Below are 19913 nucleotides of genomic sequence, written 5' to 3'. Positions count from 1 at the left end.
CACCCCATTCTAGCACACACCCCATTCCAGCAGACACCCCATTCCAGCAGACACCCCTTTCCAGCAGACACCCAGCCCCAACAGACACCCCATTCCAGCAGACACCCCATTCTAGCAGACACCCCATTCTAGCAGACACCCTGTTCCAGCAGACACCCCATCCCAGCAGACACCCTGTTCCAGCAGACACCCCATCCCAGCAGACACCCCATCCCAGTAGACACCTTATTCCAGAAGATACCCCATCCCAGCAGACACCCCGTCCCAGCAGACACCCCATTCCAGCAGACACCCATCCCAGCAGACACCCCATCCCAGCAGACACTATTCAGCAATTGTCCATCACGACTGCCGAGATCTTAAAGAGAGGCTTGTCACCACCATAAGGAGAAGTCCAGTTCCGAGAACTAGAGTCTGAATACTGTAAGGACTGGGGAAGAATCTGTAAAACACTGAACAACAGATGACAGGCCTGAAAAGGCCCAGAGTTTGGGGGGAAGTCAGATAAGTGAGACAGCTATCGCCCTTCAGAGGCCTGGTAGTGAGGGGAAGGGAGGAAGCAAGGAGAGACATGACGAACTCGGAGGAATGAGAGAGAAGAAGAGCAGCCGCCCCTCCTCCAGCACCCACACCATCTACTTAGAATTGCACGTCAGCGGAAGACAGACGAGCCCTGCCCCCAAATGCTTCCTAAATGAAAAGCTGAAAGACCAAAAAAAAAAAAAAATGCCAGTACTAAAGAAAACAGAAAATTCATCATATTTCTGCTTGTGGAAAAGGAATCTTTTTTTTTTTTTTTTTTTTTTTTTTGGTTTTTCGAGACAGGGTTTCTCTGAAGCTTTTTTAGAGCCTGTCCTGGAACTAGCTCTTGTAGACCAGGCTGGCCTCGAACTCACAGAGATCCGCCTGCCTTTGCCTCCCGAGTGCTGAGATTAAAGGCGTGCGCCACCACCACCCGGCTGGAAAAGGAATCTTAATATTTCGTCTGATACCCCGCGTCCCGGCCACACCATTGACTGGTGGTGACTGTGTTCACCCGTGATCTCGGCATTCAGGAGGCTGAACCAGGATTGCTATTACGGCTCAGGGTGCTGGAGAGATGGCTCAGAGGTTAAGAGCATTGCCTGATCTTCCAAAGGTCCTGAGTTCAATTCCCAGCAACCACATGGTGGTTCACAACCATCTGTAATGAGGTCTGGTGCCCTATTCTGGCTGGCAGACACACACACACACACACACACACACACAGAATATTGTATACATAATAAAAAAATAAATATTTTAAAAAAAGACCACCCTGGGCTACAAAGTGAAACCTGGGGGGGTGGGGCGGGGAGGTGGTCTGGGGAGATGGCTCAGCAGTTAAAACACTTGTCAGACAAACGTGAGAACTAGCATTTGGATCCCAGGAGCCCACCTAAAAACTGGGTCGACTCGGTGGCCTGCCTGTGATAGAGCATATGGAGGCAGAGGCAGAGGCAGATGGTCTCTGGGGCAAGCTGGCTAGCTAGACTGAGCTGAGCATCAGCAAGTTCAGGGTGCAAGAGACCTTGTCTCAGTATATAAAGTGAAGAAGTATCAAGGACCGCAAGACCAACCTCTGGCCTCCACACACATGTTTACATGTATACACATGCACCTACCTGACAGGAACATGTACGCTCTGACCTTCACACACATGTATACTACATACACGCACACACACACACTCAAACATGCATATACACATGTGCACAGCATAGAGGCATTCACATGCAGAAAAGGGAAGGGTGGAGAAAAGAAAAGGAAGGAAGGAGGAAGGAGGGAAGAAAGGAAGAAGATTGAAAATGAGATAGATAGAAGTTGTTGGAAGCCAGGACAGAGGAATGAAGTACATTGAACTGGAATCTCTAATGATGAAACTCCAAAAGGAAAGCAAAGTGAATATTAAAATGCTAATCTCTGATCTTTATGCCTTTAATAGCTTTGATGCCAGCACTCAGAAGTAGAGGCAAGCAGATCTCTGAGTTCAAGGCCAGCCTGGTCTACAGAGGGAGTTTCAGGACAGCCAGGGCTACACAGAGAAATCCTGTCTGGAAGTCCCCTCTCCCCTCATAAAAGTTAATCAGTTAATCTCTCCTGGGATGTAACTCAGGGATAAATTCTTTTTTTAGACCAGGCTTGCTCTGTCTCACTGAGATCTGCCTGCTTCTGCCTCCCAAATGCTGGGGTTAAATACGTGCACCACCACTGCCCAACTTAAGGATAAATTCCTACCTACCAGAGCAAGGCTCTGGGATTATATCCAGAATCATCACCACCCAAGGGTACTTTCCATTTTAATAGATATTTTTCAACAACTATCATCTGGAAAATAATCCAGGAATCATGGAAACGCAGCAGTATACGTGGAAGGTGACTTCCACATACCTTGGGAAAATGGTGTGGGATGACCAAGACAGACCTTAGCACTTCTACTAGATACCTATTACTTATTTTAGTAGAGGGGCTGTGTGCCTCAGTGGGTAATGTGTTTGCTGCACAAGCATAAGGAGCCGAGTTCGGATCCTCAGAGCCCTCAGGAAGTCAAACACGGTAATGAATGACTGTACTTAACAACTGCCCCTGTGATGAGATGGGAGATGAGATGGAAAATTCCCAGAAGCTCGCACGCTAACCAGCAACAAAGACACCCTACGGCCAGCAAGGTGAAAGGTGGCAGCCAACACAGGAAGTCGCCCGCTAGTCTTCACATGCATTCCATCACACACACACACACACACACACACACACACTCTTCCACGGATACACATATCACACCACATACAACAGACGCACACATTATAATTCAAAGGCTAGGAAAACATAAAGATACAGGCAGCTATCAGACTTCCTAAGATCAATACAAAAAGTAAGGCAACAAGAAAATGCCTTCACCCAGCACTCAAGGAAAGAGTGCCAGCGAGGGGCCCTCACACCCAGCCTCCAGGCATGCAGGCTACAGATGAGCAGGTATGAACCAACTGTAATAACTCAGAAGCCCCACACCCAGGGGTTTTTCCTCAGAAATATCAGCAATTGCATCTTCCCCCATCAGGAGACTACAGAGGAAACTCATAGAAGGAGGGAGGCACCACATGTCACATACTGGAAAGGTCAAAGACAGTTTCTTATATAACTAAAACAGAATTATGATACGATCCAGCAATTCCACTGCTAGATCTATACCTAAGAGAGTAAAGAAGACACCCATGCCCATAGCAGCGTTCTTCGCAATAGCCAAAGGCAGGAGTGACTGACGCCGGTGTCCATCAACGGACAATGGATGGTATGGTCCCACCCTGGAGTGCTACTTACCCTCAAAAGGGAAGGAGCAATTGCTACATACTACTGTGTGGACGGCCCTGAAAAATTACATAAAGGAGACAAGCTATGACTTCATTGATAGAGCTGATAAGACAGTCAAACCCATCAGAACAAAAGGTAGACTAGAGATGGCCAGGGCTGCGGGTGGGGGTATGTTTAATAGGAAAAGAATTTCAGTTCGAGACGAGGAAGTTCTGGTCATGGATGGCAGAGACTGTCGCAGAGCAATGTGAAGGCTCCTGATGCTACAGAACTGTCACCCAAGAACGGCTTAGGGCTGGGCAGATGATCCAGTGGGTGGGAGTACTTGCTGTACGAGCGTGGTGACCTGAGTTCAAATCCTCAGAATCCATGTCTCAAAAAAAACAAAAAAACCCAAACTGGAGAGACAGCTCAGTGGTATACTGTGCTTCGTGAGGATTAGAGTCTGATTCTCAGTGGCCACATTAGTTAACTCGCAGCCACCTGTAACTCCAGCTCAAGGGAATCCAATGCCTGTGTGGGCACCCGCACACATGCACACACGTTTTCAAAAATCCTTTCACCTTTTGGTTCAAGACAGGATTTCTCTGTGACGTCCTGGCTGTTCTGGAGCTAGCTCTGTAAACCAGGCCGACCTCAAATGCAAAGATCCATCCACCTGCCTCTGCCTCCCGAATGCTGGAATTAAAGTCATGAGCCACCATTCCCCTAGCTAAAATTAATCTTTTTTGTTTGTTTGTTTGTTTGTTTTTCGAGACAGGTTTCTCTGTAGCTTTGGAACCTATCCTGGAACTCGCTCTGTAGAGCAGGCTGGCCTCAAACTCACAGAGATCCACCTGCCTCTGCCTCCTGAGTGCTGAGTATGCACCACACTGCCCAGCTAAAATAAATCCTTAAAAGAAAGAAAAGAAAAAAAGCCCAGTGTGGACATTTGAACCTCTAACCCCAGTGTTCTGGGGTTACATACTCAAAATAATATAACAATAAAAAAAAATAAAGGCTAGAGATGTGGTTCAGTTAGTAGAGTGCTTGCCTAGCATCTCAGTACTGCATAAGCCAGACATGGTGGCACATATCTATAGCCCCTAGTACTGTGGGGACAGGAGGATGCTGGGGCTTGCTGGTTGCCAGTCTAGCTCCAGGTTCAGTGAGAGACCCTGTGTCAAGGGATAGCCAGAGAGTGACAGAGTAGGACCCCAGATGTCGTCCTCTGTCCTCTGCAAGCACAGGCAGGCGTGCGTCTAGCACACACACACACACACACACACACACACACACGCACATTTTTACAAGTGACTGAAATGGTCAGGTTTGGCTGTGTGTGTTTTACAAAAGTAAAGACACACTCAAATGATGAATTGGAGGAAATTATGTCCATAAACGTAGGTAAAGGAAAAATACCCCTGGTGTGTAAAACACTTAAGCACTAAGAAGGCTTTTCCTAAGAAATGGGAGAAACTGTAAACAATCCCCGCGATGAGCCAAGAAGAGCCCATCAGTGTGTGCAAAGATGGTACGTTTCACTCCTTTTCAAATTAAAACTACAGAGATACTGTTTATCCCCCCCTACAAACTGGCAAAAACTCAAATGCTTGACAAAACACTGTCAGCAAGACTATAAAAAAGAATAAGGCAGACCTTCTGTGAACAGATACACAGTGATTTCCAGGACATGCTACGAGATGAAGAAATAAGTGTCAGAGAGCATTATCATATGCTGCTTTTACATAAAAATGAAGGGAAATAAGAAAACATAAATATATCTGCTTGTTTGGGTAAAACACACACACTAATGATGAATCAGAAAACATGCAGATTGGTGAGCCAAAAGCTGGGTACGGTGCCTCATCCTGTGCCTTTCCTGCCTTAGCTACAGCAGGAGGATTGAGGCCAGCCTGGGCTACATAGGGAGTGCCAGGCCAGCATGGGCTATCGTGTGAGACCCCTGTTGAGATACTTTGTGGTTTAACAGATAAAGTTTACCTGAAGATCAGAGTATGGCACGAGCCACACTTGTTAGCCATAGAGGCCAGGCAGTGGTGGCTCACACCTTTAATCCCAGCACTAGGGAGATGGAGACCGGAAGTGATATGGCTGGGTGGAGAGAGGAATAAAAGATGGGAGGAGACAGGAGCTCAGGATTCAGTCTGAGGACTTGTAGAGGCAGGATACTGTGTTCAGTCTGAGGATCCTAGAGACAGGATCGCCCATTCGGTCTGAGGATTCAGTAGAGGTAAGAACTGGTGGTTAGCTGCTCTGCTTCTCTGATCTTTCAGCATTTACTCCTACATCTGGCTCAGGTTTTTATTATTAAAACCAATTAGAATTCACGCTACACCCTGTCTCGTTAAAAAAAAAAGGAAAAGAAAAGGATTAGTGAACCACAAGGACCCCTAGAGAAAGACACGGGAGATGGGAGGAGCAACTTCTCTAAAGCCCTTTTCTAGGTTTGATAATAAACTACATGTTCAAAATAACGAATACGGGCTGGGGCTGTAGTTCAGCTGGTAGAGTGCTTGCCTTGAATGCATGACCTGAGTTCCAGCTGAGCCCCACATGAACCAGATTTGGCGGTGCATGCCTGCAATCCCAATGCTCAGGAGGTGGAGGCAAGAGAAGCCTAAGTGCAAGGCTATCCTCAGCTACAGATCAAGTTTGGGGCCAACCTGGGCTACATGAAATCTTGCCTCAAAAAAAGAATTACAAAAAGGCAGAAATAAAGCAGTGGAGATGGGAAGGAGAGCAAAAACAAAATCCCAAGCCTCATATTTGAACCCAACTATGTTGCCAGTGAAGACCATCAAGAGACCAAAGAATGAATGTTTGTCACGGTCATTTACTTCTGCTACATAGCTGAAGATGACCAGGCACTCCTGATCTTTCTGCCCTGGGCTTCCCAGATTCTAGGGTTGTTGGTTTGCACCACCAAGCACGGCCTTTCGGAATGTTTAAACAAAGTGCTTGGACTTTATATCTCAGCCTAGAGGATAAAAGAACCGCAAAGAAATCCGACCGTTCCTTACGTTGTTTTTTTCCCCTAGTGTTATAAACTATCTTCTTTATCACGTCGTACTGCAAATCACAAAGGTGTTTGGGTGACTAGGAATCTCACTGTGTAAGAAGAGAGGTACAAATGGACTAGAGAAAGGCAAAGAATGTTCCTACTGACAAGATGCAAAGCTAAGGATGAGGGTGTGAACTCAATTCACACACGTCCGCCACTATGCTCAATATGCAAGCCATGCAAATTACGTGTTATATTACGTTATATATGGGCTATAGTCTGCGGCAGCCAGCAACAGTGGGCATACCTCCCGTCCTGTGATGATTGGCGTTGTCAACCTGACACATTCTAGAATCACCTCAGCAATCAGCCTCTGGGGATACTCTGAGGTATTATCTTGATTACTTTAATTGATGTGCTAAGACTTATCTTAATTGTAGACCAAACATTCCCTGAGCAGGACATCCTGGACCATGTGTAAAATGGGGAAAGTGAGGTAGGGGCTATAATGCACTCGTTCCTCTCTGCTTCTCGGCTTCCCTGAGCTTCTACACCATGGTTTCCCTACTATAAGGGACACCTGAACTGTGAGGCAAACAGACCCTTCCTCCCTCAAGCTGCCTTTGCCAGAATGTTTTATCCCAGCAACAGAAAGGAAGTCAAGATGTGCCCAGTACTCCATCCCCAGTACCACACTGTGCTCTGCTCTGAGCTGGGTGTCTTTGGAGAAATGATTGACTCTATACCTGGAAGGTACTAGATGACCCAGGGACCTCTGCTATAACAGAAAGTCAAGAAAGGCAGGGGAGAAAAGGGAAGAAGCTACCGTGACAATGTCAGAACAGCATAGAGAAAGCACGCAGCACCAACCACCCCCACTAAACCTGGGATATGCTCCTTAGAACAAGTATGGAAGAAAAGCTAAATCTTTGAGTCCATACTGGCCAGAAATGGGTAAATAAACGGGGGAGAGGAAAAGCCGAGTGCACACTGGCCCTTGGGTAGGAGGGGCGTGTCACCGCTGCAGCAGACAGTGAGGGCTCTGGAGAGGACAGTGGATAAAATGCTGGCTCTGCCAGCATCAGGACCTCATTTTGAATCCACAGCATCGACACAAAAATCCTGGCAGGACAGTACACAGTTCCAGGGACAGAAAAGAGAAACAGGAAGATCCGGGGGCTTGCTGGCTAGCTGATCTCCAGGTTCAGTACGAAACCCTGGCTCAAAAGTTAAGGTGGAGTGGGCTGGAGAATTGTCTCAGTGATTGGGAGCACTTGTGCCAGGCGGTGGCGGAGCCTTTAATCTCACCACTCAGGAGGCAGAGGCAGGAGGAGTTTGAGGCCAGCCTAATCTACATAGTGAGTTACAGGACAGTCAAGGCAGCACAAAGAAAACCTGTCTCAGAAAGAAGAAAGGAAGGAGGAAAGGATGAATAGATGGAAGGGAGGGAGGGAGGGAGGGAGGGAGGAAGGAAGGGAGGGAGGAAAAGAAAGAGAAAATCACTATTCCAGAGGACCCAGATAGATTCCCAGCATCCACACTGAGGTTCACAACCATCTGTAACTCTAGCCTCAGGGGATCCGGGTAAAATGTATGTGTTTTCCACACTACGGTTACGACATCCCTTAAAATTTAGGACATTTGCTTTGAAAAGTGGTTTTACTTACAGTATTGCTGAATTCGGACAGTTAGCTTCATTTCAAACATGCATAAAATGGAAACTATCCTATTAAGGATGCACAGCCCGGGTCTCTGGATGGAACATGCACATTCATTCTCTCACGTGAGGTTTCCGGCAGTTTCTACGGGTCACGTAGTGAGCACTGTAGGTTTGTCCTTTAGTCCCCAGCAGGGCACTGCTCTGTAGCGGTCACTTACCGTTGTCACATTTTCATGCTAGAAACCCAAAGGGCTTTGCTTCCTGACTGGACAGTAGTTGGGTGGAAACTGCTATTTGTGTTTAGTAACACATGAACATAGCTTCAGAACTGCAGCTGCCAGCTCACTGAGCACTCACTATTGTCTGAGCCTCTGGGTCTTAAAACTACGGATCAAGAATGAACGTGGGAGCCAGGCAGTGGGGCCGCACACCTTTAATCCCAGCACTCAGGAGGCAGAAACAGGCGGATCTCTGTGAGTTCGAGGCCAGCCTGGTCTACAGAGCGAGCTTCAGGACAGGCTCCAAAGCTACACAGAGGAACCCTGTCTCAAAACCACCAGACCCCAAAAAACATAAATATGGGGATCCCTGAAAATCTGACTAAAATGTACAATGATCAAAAATTCAGAATCAAACGTGCCCACCCACGTTGCATCGTGAGACTTCACTGCAGCCTTGGTTCTGGCACTCAGCACATACACTTTGTTCTGTGCACGATACCGTGGCACACAACACCAGCCAAACCCGGAAACACCTAGGCTCCATGGCACACAACACCAGCCAAACCCTGAAACACCTAGGCTCCGTGGCACACAACACCAGCCAAACCCGGAAACACCTAGGCTCCATGGCACACAACGCCAGCCAAACCCTGGAACACCTAGGCTCAGCTTCAGGACTTCCGTATGCTATGAACTGAAGGACATTTTCTTTCTGATTCAGTAGGAACATGAAGGTTTAATTACAGGGAGCAAAGACTTTTGATATTTTTCTACTATCTTTCCTCTCAGCATGGGTCAAATTGGTGTGATCTTTGGGGTGCATTAGAATGTCAATTTAAAAAAATGGTGTTTGAGCCGCTAACTTGAGTTTCATTTTAAAAATTGCTAAATGAATTTTGGATTGGGGTTAGGACTGAATTTCCAACAATTTCTGAAATGTCTCTAAGATGTGTCTACTATTTTGGACTATGTATTTATGTGAAGCAGGGTTCTTAGCACTGGCTACTGTAAAATCAAAATATTCACCAACTCTGAAAAACCCTGAAGATGCTCATTGTCCTGAAGTATCAAATACTCTGCCAAAATTAAGTCTTTATGTAAAAATAGACTAACACATTAATCTCATTAGAATGAAAGCTTTCTCTTATCTTTAGTAAATGGTATAATTATAGATAGATGATGGGTAAATAGAAAATTGCTTTCAAGTAAATTTCTTTATGATTTATTATTAGCGAATGTTTGAGTTGTATACCTATTTTATATACCTATATCTAGGCTTGTCCATCTTTCAGATAGAAAGGGGCCAGTCACAAGTGGAAAAAGTCATAGCCTGATATCAGCCAGGAAGAGCCTTGAGTAAGTGAACACTATGCAGCCAAGCCTTTTCATAATGGTTGCCTGATTTTTCCTTTCTCTAAAATATTGCCATGGAGGAAGTAGACAAAATTATGACTGTGTAGAAACAGAATATTTCTGTGGGTGTAGGAGTGTGTAGATGCACATGCCCTTGTGGAGGCCACAGGTCAATCTCGAGGCTGCTCTCGGGCTCCACCCACTGGGCTCCACCCACCTTATTCTATTTTTATTTGTTTGTGTCTTTATTGAGACAAGGTCTCTTACTGCAACCTGGAGCTCACCAAGTGGGGTAGACTGGCAGGCCAGCAGGCACAAAGGTTCCACTTGCCTTCCTTGGCCCAGGGCTGGGATTTCAAAGGTAGCCCGCCACTCATGGTCTTTTACCTGCACACCGGGGCTAGTGCTCAAGTCTCCACACTTTCTAACTGAGCCATCTCCCTCGCCTCTAGGAATAGGAAGCATTGATACTGGGTAATCAGAATTCCCCACCCCTACATCCAGATTTTAAACCATGTGTACACAAGGGCTTCTGTCAAGATAGTAGAATATCCTTCCCAGGTTCTAGCACAGCCCCTGGAGTTCTCAAAGGGGGTACTTTGATGTCTAGGCTGTTAGAAGCTCTTAGTGACATCAGGCATGGTGTCCACCACCCTCCCTGCCTGCTCAGAAATTTTCTGATGGGCTGTGAATGAGAAACACTTTATCACCGAGATTTAGGAAAAAGAACTCCCTAACCCCGAATCTGTGGACGTGGCAATGGGCTCACCGTATGCTGAGTGCTATTCTCAACACGATGTGGCCACTCTTGCTTTCAGTGCGGTGTGGGGCTAAGCCACTTCCTGAAAGCAGCTCTCGGGGTGATAAAGCCAGAGAACATGGGCTCCTAGCGAGCTCCTGACCACATTGCACTGCTGGCTTCTCACCAGAGAGGCCTCGAGCCGGTGCACACATGAGCCCAGAAAGGCCAATGGGCTGTACAGGGAAGCCATGTGCACCTTCCACAGACAAATTGCTCTTTAGCAAACATAAAGGATGCCAAACCCCGCTAGTTTCTCCCCAACTCTCTGTGAAGAGCTTTGAGAAAAGTTATCCCATATGCTGGAGTCTGAAACCACGTGGGCGGTTAGCCAGTCGCTGGCCCCCATTCTTGGAGCCCTGCAACTGGAACTCTCTGACAGGGACACTCTCACCAGCAGGATCTACAGCCTCCTGGGATCATGGAAGCAACACTGCTCCCCACGGAAGGGCTGTCAGGCCACCTAAGGGTGTCAGGTAAGCCTCAAGAAGCGCTGTTCACACACTGGAGAGCTCCTTTGTCTCCTTGACTTCCCAGTGGCCTTCCTGGAGCCTCCCTAGGACCAGAGCTATGGGGAGGATGTGGCTGGAGACTGGGTGGTCAGCACCATGGTCCTTGTAATCCTGAATTACCCTTTTCTCACAGAACCATATATATGGCCAGAGGCCATATAGCATGATGAGAACCCACCCATAACAGCCCAACATTCTAGTAAGAGGGGATGGGTCATCAGGAGCAGGGCAGGGCAGATTTACTTCATCAAAACTTTCTGGGTTCCGGAAGGTGACCTACAGCCCCTTCCACGTCCTCACTAGATATTCTTGCTCCTCCAGGGCTAAGTTTGCTGTTCTGAAGGGGTGTTCTTCTCATCCACTCTCTTCCCAAGACTCATCCCAGCCATGTTCAGGACTCCCTTTTGCCTCCTTGGTGCACAGAAATCTGGGACATGTGAACTGGGCCAGGGGTCGGGGTGACAAAGGTGCAGCGCCCCCTCGTGTCTGCATTCAAAGAAGCTTTGCTTGTACAGTGTCTTCCTATTCTGTATTCTGAAGCAGAGGCAGATCGCTCCAGGCCACAGGCTGACACTCCCCCAACATCAGGAGAGTCTCTGCTCCCCTCCCCCACTGTAGTGCCACCTCCTTGCAGGATGAGCTTCTTGCTAGGAGGCCCTGCTTTCTGCAGTGTCCTGCTTCTGGAGATTCGACCTATAACTCCAGGTGGATCTAGGTTCCTGAGGACTCATGGAGGCTTGCTTGGACTCCCACTCTCTGCTCCATGCAATGCTTCTTCAAAGTGCAGAGCCTTCCCAGGGGGTGAGGAGATGAGGCTTCATAGAAGCTTTGGGTTGCCATTCTGGAGGCTACTCACCTGAGTCTGAGCAACTCTTTGTCAGCCCGGAATCAGAGAATGTGGCTGGACCTATGTAAACTGTGAATCTGAGATGTGCCCCTACGCATTTGCGGATTTGTAGGAACCAGAACTGGTCCTTGACATAAGCTTGTCATTGTGTGACCCCGAAGCAAACTTCTCCAACTGGAGAATAAGTGGAGGGCTATTGGGTTATGTTTTGAGATGATTATTAATTTCTTGTCTGGGTAAATGTTACGGTGCTCACGCAGAAAACGTCCTCCTTCTCAGAGATTGTGTTGGCATATTTATGAGTGAGATGTCTTAGTACCTGCATCTTCCTTTCAAACGACCCAGCAAAGAAGTACATTTCTAGAGAACATTGTGAATATACTATGTGGAAATAGAAATAAAGAGAAAAAAATGTATGTGGAAAACATTTATTGCTGAGCCAGGTGGAGAGCAGGAGGGAGCCGTCTCTGTCCCACTCTTCCAGCCTTCCATCTATGCCTTAAGCGTTTCAAAATGAAAAGTTGGAAGAAAGGAAGGAACGAATGCGGGGGAATTTGGTGAATAGCTGCAATGAAAATAATTACAATTTTTACTGAAAATGAAAAAAAAAATCTCAGACATTGTGGCCAGACAGAAACATCCGGCAGGCCCAGCTGGCTGTCTATCAATCAATTATTTTAACAGGTGTTTATTACTGGTCTGTGCTGGGCCTAGAATGTCTACAAATAATGAAAGAGTAACAAAATGACACACGATGGGGTTCTTGGTTTTGAAATGCTGATGATCAAATTCAGCTTCTGATAGGACTTTGCTCCACCTCACACACAGGCACTGGAGATGGGGCGGGGGGAGTCCAAAACCCACCAGTATTTTGCCTCTGTTAGCAAATAGGCTTCCTTCCCAGGAAGGGGACCTTTCCCAGAAGCTGCTTCATCAGAAGAAGAAGCGATCCAGGTTGTTTCAGGATGCCAGACAAGATGGGTGTAATGAGCATGGAAACATTCCTCTGAATGAATAAATAAAGGGGAATCTGTAGTGTAGATAGAGCAGGAAATATAGAGAGTAAGAATGAGTACAACTTGGTGTAATGTAAAAGTATTTCTTCTTGTGTGTGGTGTGGAAAATTACTAAGGTGAAATATTAAGAGAACATTTGCCCGCTTGAAGGCTGCCACACCCATCTGGCCCTGCCATATGAGGGGGCTGCTCCTAGCAACCGTGGTAACGAAGTAATCTTGCCACACAAGAGGGACCCTCACCCTTCTGTGGCCAGTCGATACTGATAACCCAGGACACCTGGTTATCGGAAGGATCAAACGAGGGGCAGTTTTGAACTAACTTAAAAGAGAGGGCTGAAGCAGGATGGGCATCTCACTTCTTACAATGACCTGGGCACCGAGTCTTGTAGGGAGAGATCCTCCAAGCCTGCCTCCTGGAAAGCAGAAATATTAAACACCTTTCCTAAACGTTTAATGCTCTGTCTCCCGAGTACAGAGCTTCATCTCCTGAAAACAGACATTTAACGCCTAGAATCCCGAATGCAAAGCCTCATTTCCTGAGAGTGGACATTGAAGGTCTGTCTCCCGAGAACAGATAAGATACTCTTTCAAAATGCTTTGCCATCCAGAGAGCAAAGCTTCACCTTCGAGAATAGTGAACTAAGAGCCTTGTCTCCCGAGACTCGGTCACCAAAAAGCCGAGTCCAAGGCCCTACATTTTGAGACAGACTAGCACCAGGCCATAGACGACCCGATACCAGCCTGGAACAGGACATCGGAACCTTATCTCCCGAGCGCAGACTATGGGGTCAAGAGTCGATCTACGCTACCCAGCCCCCAGTGTGGACAAGAGCCCAGCCTGAAGAAATTCAAAAAGCCCTTTTTAAGCCAGGGAATACCAGGTCATATGATGCTATTTCATGTGTGTATGAGATGTTAAGAGAAGAGCATAGACGTATTAATACATAGGTTTAGTGTGTGAAATGTTAAGAGATATCTTATGGATAATTAATAAGATTAGGAAATGTTAATAGATAAGTTAAGGTTAAGAAGTGTTTTATAGATAAGTAATGGATAAGTTGTATTAAGGTTAAGAAGTGTTTTATAGATAAGTAATGGATAAGTTGTATTAAGGTTAAGAAGTATTTTATGAATAAGTGATAAGTTAGATTAAGGTTATGAATTGGTTTTATGTATTAGGATTAATAGGACTAATAATTGTGATGTTGAATTGCCTGTGTGTTGCCCATTATCAGACCCCCATGCCTATTAAGATTGTAAACCCCATTGATGCATTGGATATTGAAGTTGCTAGTAAAGAATCATTATAAAAACAATTCTCTTGCTTGGTCTGGTCACTCATCGCTCTCTGGGGAGAAGGGCACAGAGTCCTCATAGATATTACTCGAAAAGAACCTGGAGCTGAAGTCCCCCAGCTCGTAACAATGGGTTTTTATGAGGAAGAGGCCTTCAGTCAGATCCTAAACAGGGCCAGCATGAACATTATGTCCAGAAGTCTGGAGCAGAGCAGAGAACTAGAGAAACTCTGTTACCAGCAAATGAAGAAAGCATTTAGCCTGGGGGGGGGGGTGGCAGAGGAGTATGGGGGGGGGGAGGGCTCCATGAAAATGGGCAGTGCCACAGCTGGTTCCAACCAAGGAACAGGCAGTGAGCCCAGAGCCCCTTAGAAGTCTTAGTGAGCAGATCCATCCAGAGCCATGTCAAAGCAATTACATGATCAGTTTAATGGGGTAATTACTGGGCATGCTTGTTTAGAGTGGTACAGAGAGGAGACTGTCCTGTACCAGGCACTCAGAGCTGACTTCTCACTTGGGCCTGTAGAGTAAATAAAAACAGACAAAAAGGATGAAGCCTGGCCCTCTGTCTTTACTGTACAGCTATCTCCCATATTTCGGGTCACCTACTTGACTCTGTATAGGGACTCATGGAGTCTCTTTCTAACCCACCTCACCTCCCTTTAAGACTGATGTAAGTCATTGTTCCAAACCGGCAGTCATCCATTCTAGAAACAGTAGAGCCTCACAGGACAGATAACCCTGCTATGAGGGCGGTTATCTCTGAGTCTTCATCAGGAGCAGAAGTAATCATTTCCTAAGAACCATTGTCCCTTCAAGCAATAAGGATTCCTTTGGACTGCCTTGCACAAGCAAAGCCGAGATAATGATGGCTGGGACCATACCTTGGCCAGGATGGCTGTAAGTACACAGACCTCATGCCCTACCTCAATCCTTTCTCTATTTAAACCTAAAGTTCAAGACAACCTTGGGGGTCAACGGACCTTGGTTTGCTCACTTCTTTGCCACACACGGATTAAATCCCTGCTCTCTGCCTTCCACTGTTAGTTTATTTCTTTCATTGGTGTTTTAGGGCCTGTGGCTAAGTCTTGCCTGTTGGGGCGCCTAGAATCTGATGGTTTCTATTCCTGAGTCCTAAGGGTAAACGATTAAAAGTATCATTTCCACTGAGATAACACCCAGATAACTGCTTGAGCAGTTACTAAGTGTCTGTCAAGTTCTAGTCTGTTCTGTTTGTTTTGTTTTTTAAAGATAGGTTTGTCGTTGCTCCCCCCCCCTCCCCGTCCCCACCCCCCAACCCTGACGGGCCTGCAGCTAGCTAAATAACCTAGGCTGGCCTCCAATTTTGGGTGAACCTCCTGCCTGGACCTCCCAAGTACTTCGATGACAGGTGTGGGCTACTAGGTCAGTCCCATTCTCACTCTACGTGACAACAATGTATCAGTGAAGAAAGCAGAACTTAGTCCACCTTCCAGGCAGAGGGGAGGGGGGCTGGGAGGAGGGTCTTCTCTAATTCTTCAATAAAGACTAAGGACACCCTCTCAGATTAATTCACCACATAGGAGCCAGGTGCCTAGGAACCAGAGATTCACATCCTTTTGAGATGCAGCCTACTGTTTTGCCGGGGTCAAAGATGGAGAATTTGGAGACCAAGGAGCCCAGGGCAAGCCTCCAGACTGCAGCAGTTCTGTTGACAGACCATGGGGAATATACGGCCACTGTGCACTGAAACACTGACATACATGCAGATTGCTTAGGACAGCGGATGCGATGTTCTCTTTCTCCCCCTCCCCTTTTTCTAACATGGTTGACTTTGAAATAAATGAGTCTTATTCCTGAGAAATCTCTAAGGTATCACTTGATAAACCGGCCCTTTGACTCTAGGGGCTCATCTTCTGATAAAACCTGCACAGAAACAATGCTGGACAGAGACAGCGAAGAAGTCGACAGAGAATCTAAAGTGTCGTCAAGGGCTGGGGATGTGGCTTAGCTGGTCAAGTGTTTGTCTAGCATGCTCTAAACTTTAGGTTCCATCCCTAGCATTGCCTCATTCTATAATCCCAGCACCCTGGAGATGGAGGCAGGAGGATCAATAGTTCAAGGTCATCCCTGGCTACAAAACTAGCTGGAGGCCATTCTAGAATATAGGAGACTCTATCTTAAAAACGAAAACAAGGTTTGGTGAGACGGATCAGTGGGTAAAGGCAACCTGAGTCAGTTTGGTTTCCAGGCCACAGAGTGGAAAGAGAGAATTGACTCTAGCAAGTTGCCTTTGACCTCCACACGCATGCTGTGACATGTGCATCACCCTAATAGTCACCGCCACACATATAAACACCGTGGAGATGATGGGGCCCAAGTCAGGTTGCCACCTGCCTCTCTGTGGGATTTCCCATTGAAGAAGGTTGCCCTGCCCCTAGCACGGCTGCACTGGCCTGAACTGAAGTCAGTAGCTGGCCTACCATATCAGATGCTGTGGTTTGAAAGAAAATGGTCCCTAGAGGGACTGGCACTATTAGGAGGCGTGTCCTTGTTGGAGGAAGGGTGACACAGTGGGGGTGGGTTTTGAGGTCTCTTTTGTTCAAGCTTCCCTCAGGGTGACTCTCAGTCAATTTTCTGCTGCCTTCTGGTCAAAAGTAGCTAGCACAGTGTCTCTCTGTATGCCTGCATACTCCCCCATCACAACGATAATGGATTGCACCTCTGAAACTGTAAGTTAGCCACCCCAATTAAATGTTTTCCCTATAAAAGTTGCCGAGGTCATGGTGTCTCTTCACAGCAATAAAAACCCAAATGAAGACGGATGTTGTCTAGCAGGAGCTGAGGGGGACTCTAGCATTGGATCAGATGCCCATGCCTCGTGGCAGATACCCTCCTGGATGCTCTCAGGTACCCTCTGCTTGTGGCATTGCTCACTCTCATTAAGTTAGAAAAGGTACGCCTGTTCTTTCATTTGGATAATAAAGTGAGTTTTATTCTCCTTTCCACGTATTCATTCAGTTAAAGTCACACATTACTTAAAGATAGGTGCTTTAGGGAATGCATGGCTAAGCAATTTCTATTTCATGCTATTTCAAGCGCTACAAAGCAGGACTCGTATGCATGAAGCCAGCTCTGGCATTATCAACCCATATAATTGCACAAGGACCACCATCCTGGTACATCCCGCTATTGGACGATTGCGGCCTCTGGTGTTGGTTAGTCGGATGTGGCAGATCTGTAACCTGGGCGATGCACCCTGGATCTATGCTGTGATTGACACCATGTGCACACTCCAGTTCTGAACTGGGGTTTGCATGGACATCCTAGCTGCTCTGCTGCTGGAAGAGAGAACTGAATGCCTGTCAGGCAAGTGCTGTACCAATGAGAAATCCCTCAACCCCCTTTCTTTAGTCTTTTAAAAAAAATTATATGCTTATTTATTTATTTCGTGTGAGTGTATGTATGTGGCCGCACACACGCCACAGTGTGCATTTGGAGGTAAGAGTCTGCTCTTTTCTTCCACCATTGTGGGTCCTGGGGATGGAGCTGGGGTCATCAGTCTTGGTGGCAGGGTCCTCAACCTTCTAAGCCACCTTGCCTTTTTTCTTTTCCTTGGGAATTGCTCTCGGGTTGTACTTGCGTAGCAAGGATTTTACCGTCTGAGTCATTGCCCCAGCTTTTCATTCTTTACTTTTAGGCAGCAACAGAATGAGAGACCCGAGGATGGCTTCACAGCAAGGCCTGGGATGGATGGAAACACAGCACCGCTCACAGATGGCAGCTCCTCTCCGGGCATCAGTCTCTCTCTAACGTCAGCTCAGAAATATGATGTCAGCAGCGCTGAGCGCTGGATCCTGGTGTTACAGCTAAGCCCATTGTCTCAGACGCTACTGCTTTTATTTAAGTCTTGTTTGTGGTTGGTGTCTTCACAAGTCTGTGGCCTGCAGGTTGAGCTCTGGTCCCCTTCCTCTCTAGTAAGGTCGTTCTATACTCCTGGCTCCTCCAGTAGCCTTTCAATGACTACAATGTTCTCAGGCAGCACAGCCTCCCACATCACAGAGAGAATAAATGTCACCAGGAAGTGCGTCTCAAAGCTTTCTGTCAGAACCCCAAACTGGAGCTCTGAGGGCATCTGTCTGTCTCTCAGCTTCTCTTGTTTGCTGAGACCTGGACGTTTATTTATTCATTTGCTTGTTTGAAGTTCAGGTGGGTTTCAAGCTCTCACATAGCCAACCTTGAACATCTGGTGCTCCTGCTTCTATCTCCAAATGCTGGGGTTATACACAAGAGTCACCACACGAGTGTGTGGAGTGATGGGGATGGAGCTCAGTGCTTTGTGCATGCTAGGCACGCACTCTATCACCTAAGCTACAAACTTAGCCCTTCAATAGTTTTATTTTCAATACAGGTTCTTCCTACATAGCTCAGGTTGCCCCTGAACTCAATTCTCCTACCCTCCTCAACTCCTAGCTCTCCAGTGCTGGATTATAGTATGTACCACCATATCCAGCCTTATGTCTGCAAGAGAAGTCTATTTTCCAACACGAATAAAGGAGTCCCTAATTCTGTCTGACCTTCAATATGCTTCTTTCTCTGCCGAGAAATATTCTCAGTGTATTGTAGACTTCCCCTCTGCCCATGATTAACTACAGGGGTTAGATCTCCCCACCATACAATAGAAGAACTAGACAAAAGCAAAATACAAAGTTTTGGTAGACAGTGGAGAGCAAACAATAGAAGTGCTGCTTGGACGAGATCCAACCGCGTAACTGCCCAGCAAGGCACGTGGGGCAGTTCACAGCTGCAGGACAGGGTGCTCTAGCCTGAGGGCCCGAGGACTGGAAGAGAAACCTGGGAAAGCAAGGTAGCTAAAATCTGTGAGGCATGATCCTGAAGGAGCAGCAGCAGCAAACTGCAACAAAGGACATCCAGAGAAAGTTCTGGGAGCCTATAGAAGGAGCCACTCGGGGTACTAGATGAACACGGATCTTCACGTGCACAGAAGACTGTGGGGTCTGGGATGAGCTCTGCAAAGCCAGAGCCCAAGAATTCCCAGGCTCGCAGGTGGGAGGGAGCCACCTATGCCCTGCTAACCAAAGAGGGAAGACTTTGTAGCACACAGGACATCAGGCATGGTCCTAGGGAAATGCCACCCGAGAAGCCAGGGCCCATCAGCCTGAGACTCGAGGCTGGTGGTGCATAGCAGGAGACTTAGGAGGCGGCAAACTGATTTGAGGTAACTTGATTTCTTGCCAGAAGGAAGCCTAACACTTGAAAAGGTCAACAAAAAACCCAACACTTCAAAAATAGAAACCCCACAATGTCTGTCATACAACCAAAAATCACTAGGCAAACAAAAAGCAAAAGCATTTAAACAATTATCTGAAGAATCAAAAAAAAAAAAATCAACAAAACAGAGCGGGAACAAGTGGGCTGAGGAAATAAGACGCTGTTATGTATAACAATATCCTTATGATATATAAATATAGGCTACTGTACAGGGAAGTAGAAGAAAAGGCAAACATGGGCATGAAGTGAAAGAGATGAGGTTGGAATGGAACTTGGAAAGAGGAGAATACAATGCCTGAAATAAAAACACAGAAGTGTGACTGGCCCTTTCTCTCCCACCAGTTCCCCAATAACCTCTCTGAGGCTTAGTATTAATTACAAACTGTTTGGCCGATGGCTCAGACTTATTACTAACTAGCTTTTTGTTTGCTTGTTTCCAGATAGGGTTTCTCTGTAGCTTTGGAGCTTGTCCTGAAACTCGCTCTGTAGACCAGGCTGGCCTCTAATTCACAGAGCTCCACCTGCCTCTGCCTCCTGAGTGCTGGGATTAAAGATGTGTGCCACCACTACCCGGAACTAACTAGCTTTTACATCTTAAATTAACCC

This window comes from Arvicola amphibius, chromosome 15 (genome assembly GCF_903992535.2).
Source record: "Arvicola amphibius chromosome 15, mArvAmp1.2, whole genome shotgun sequence".
Lineage (NCBI taxonomy): Eukaryota > Metazoa > Chordata > Mammalia > Rodentia > Cricetidae > Arvicola > Arvicola amphibius.
This window is presented reverse-complemented; position numbering follows the sequence as displayed.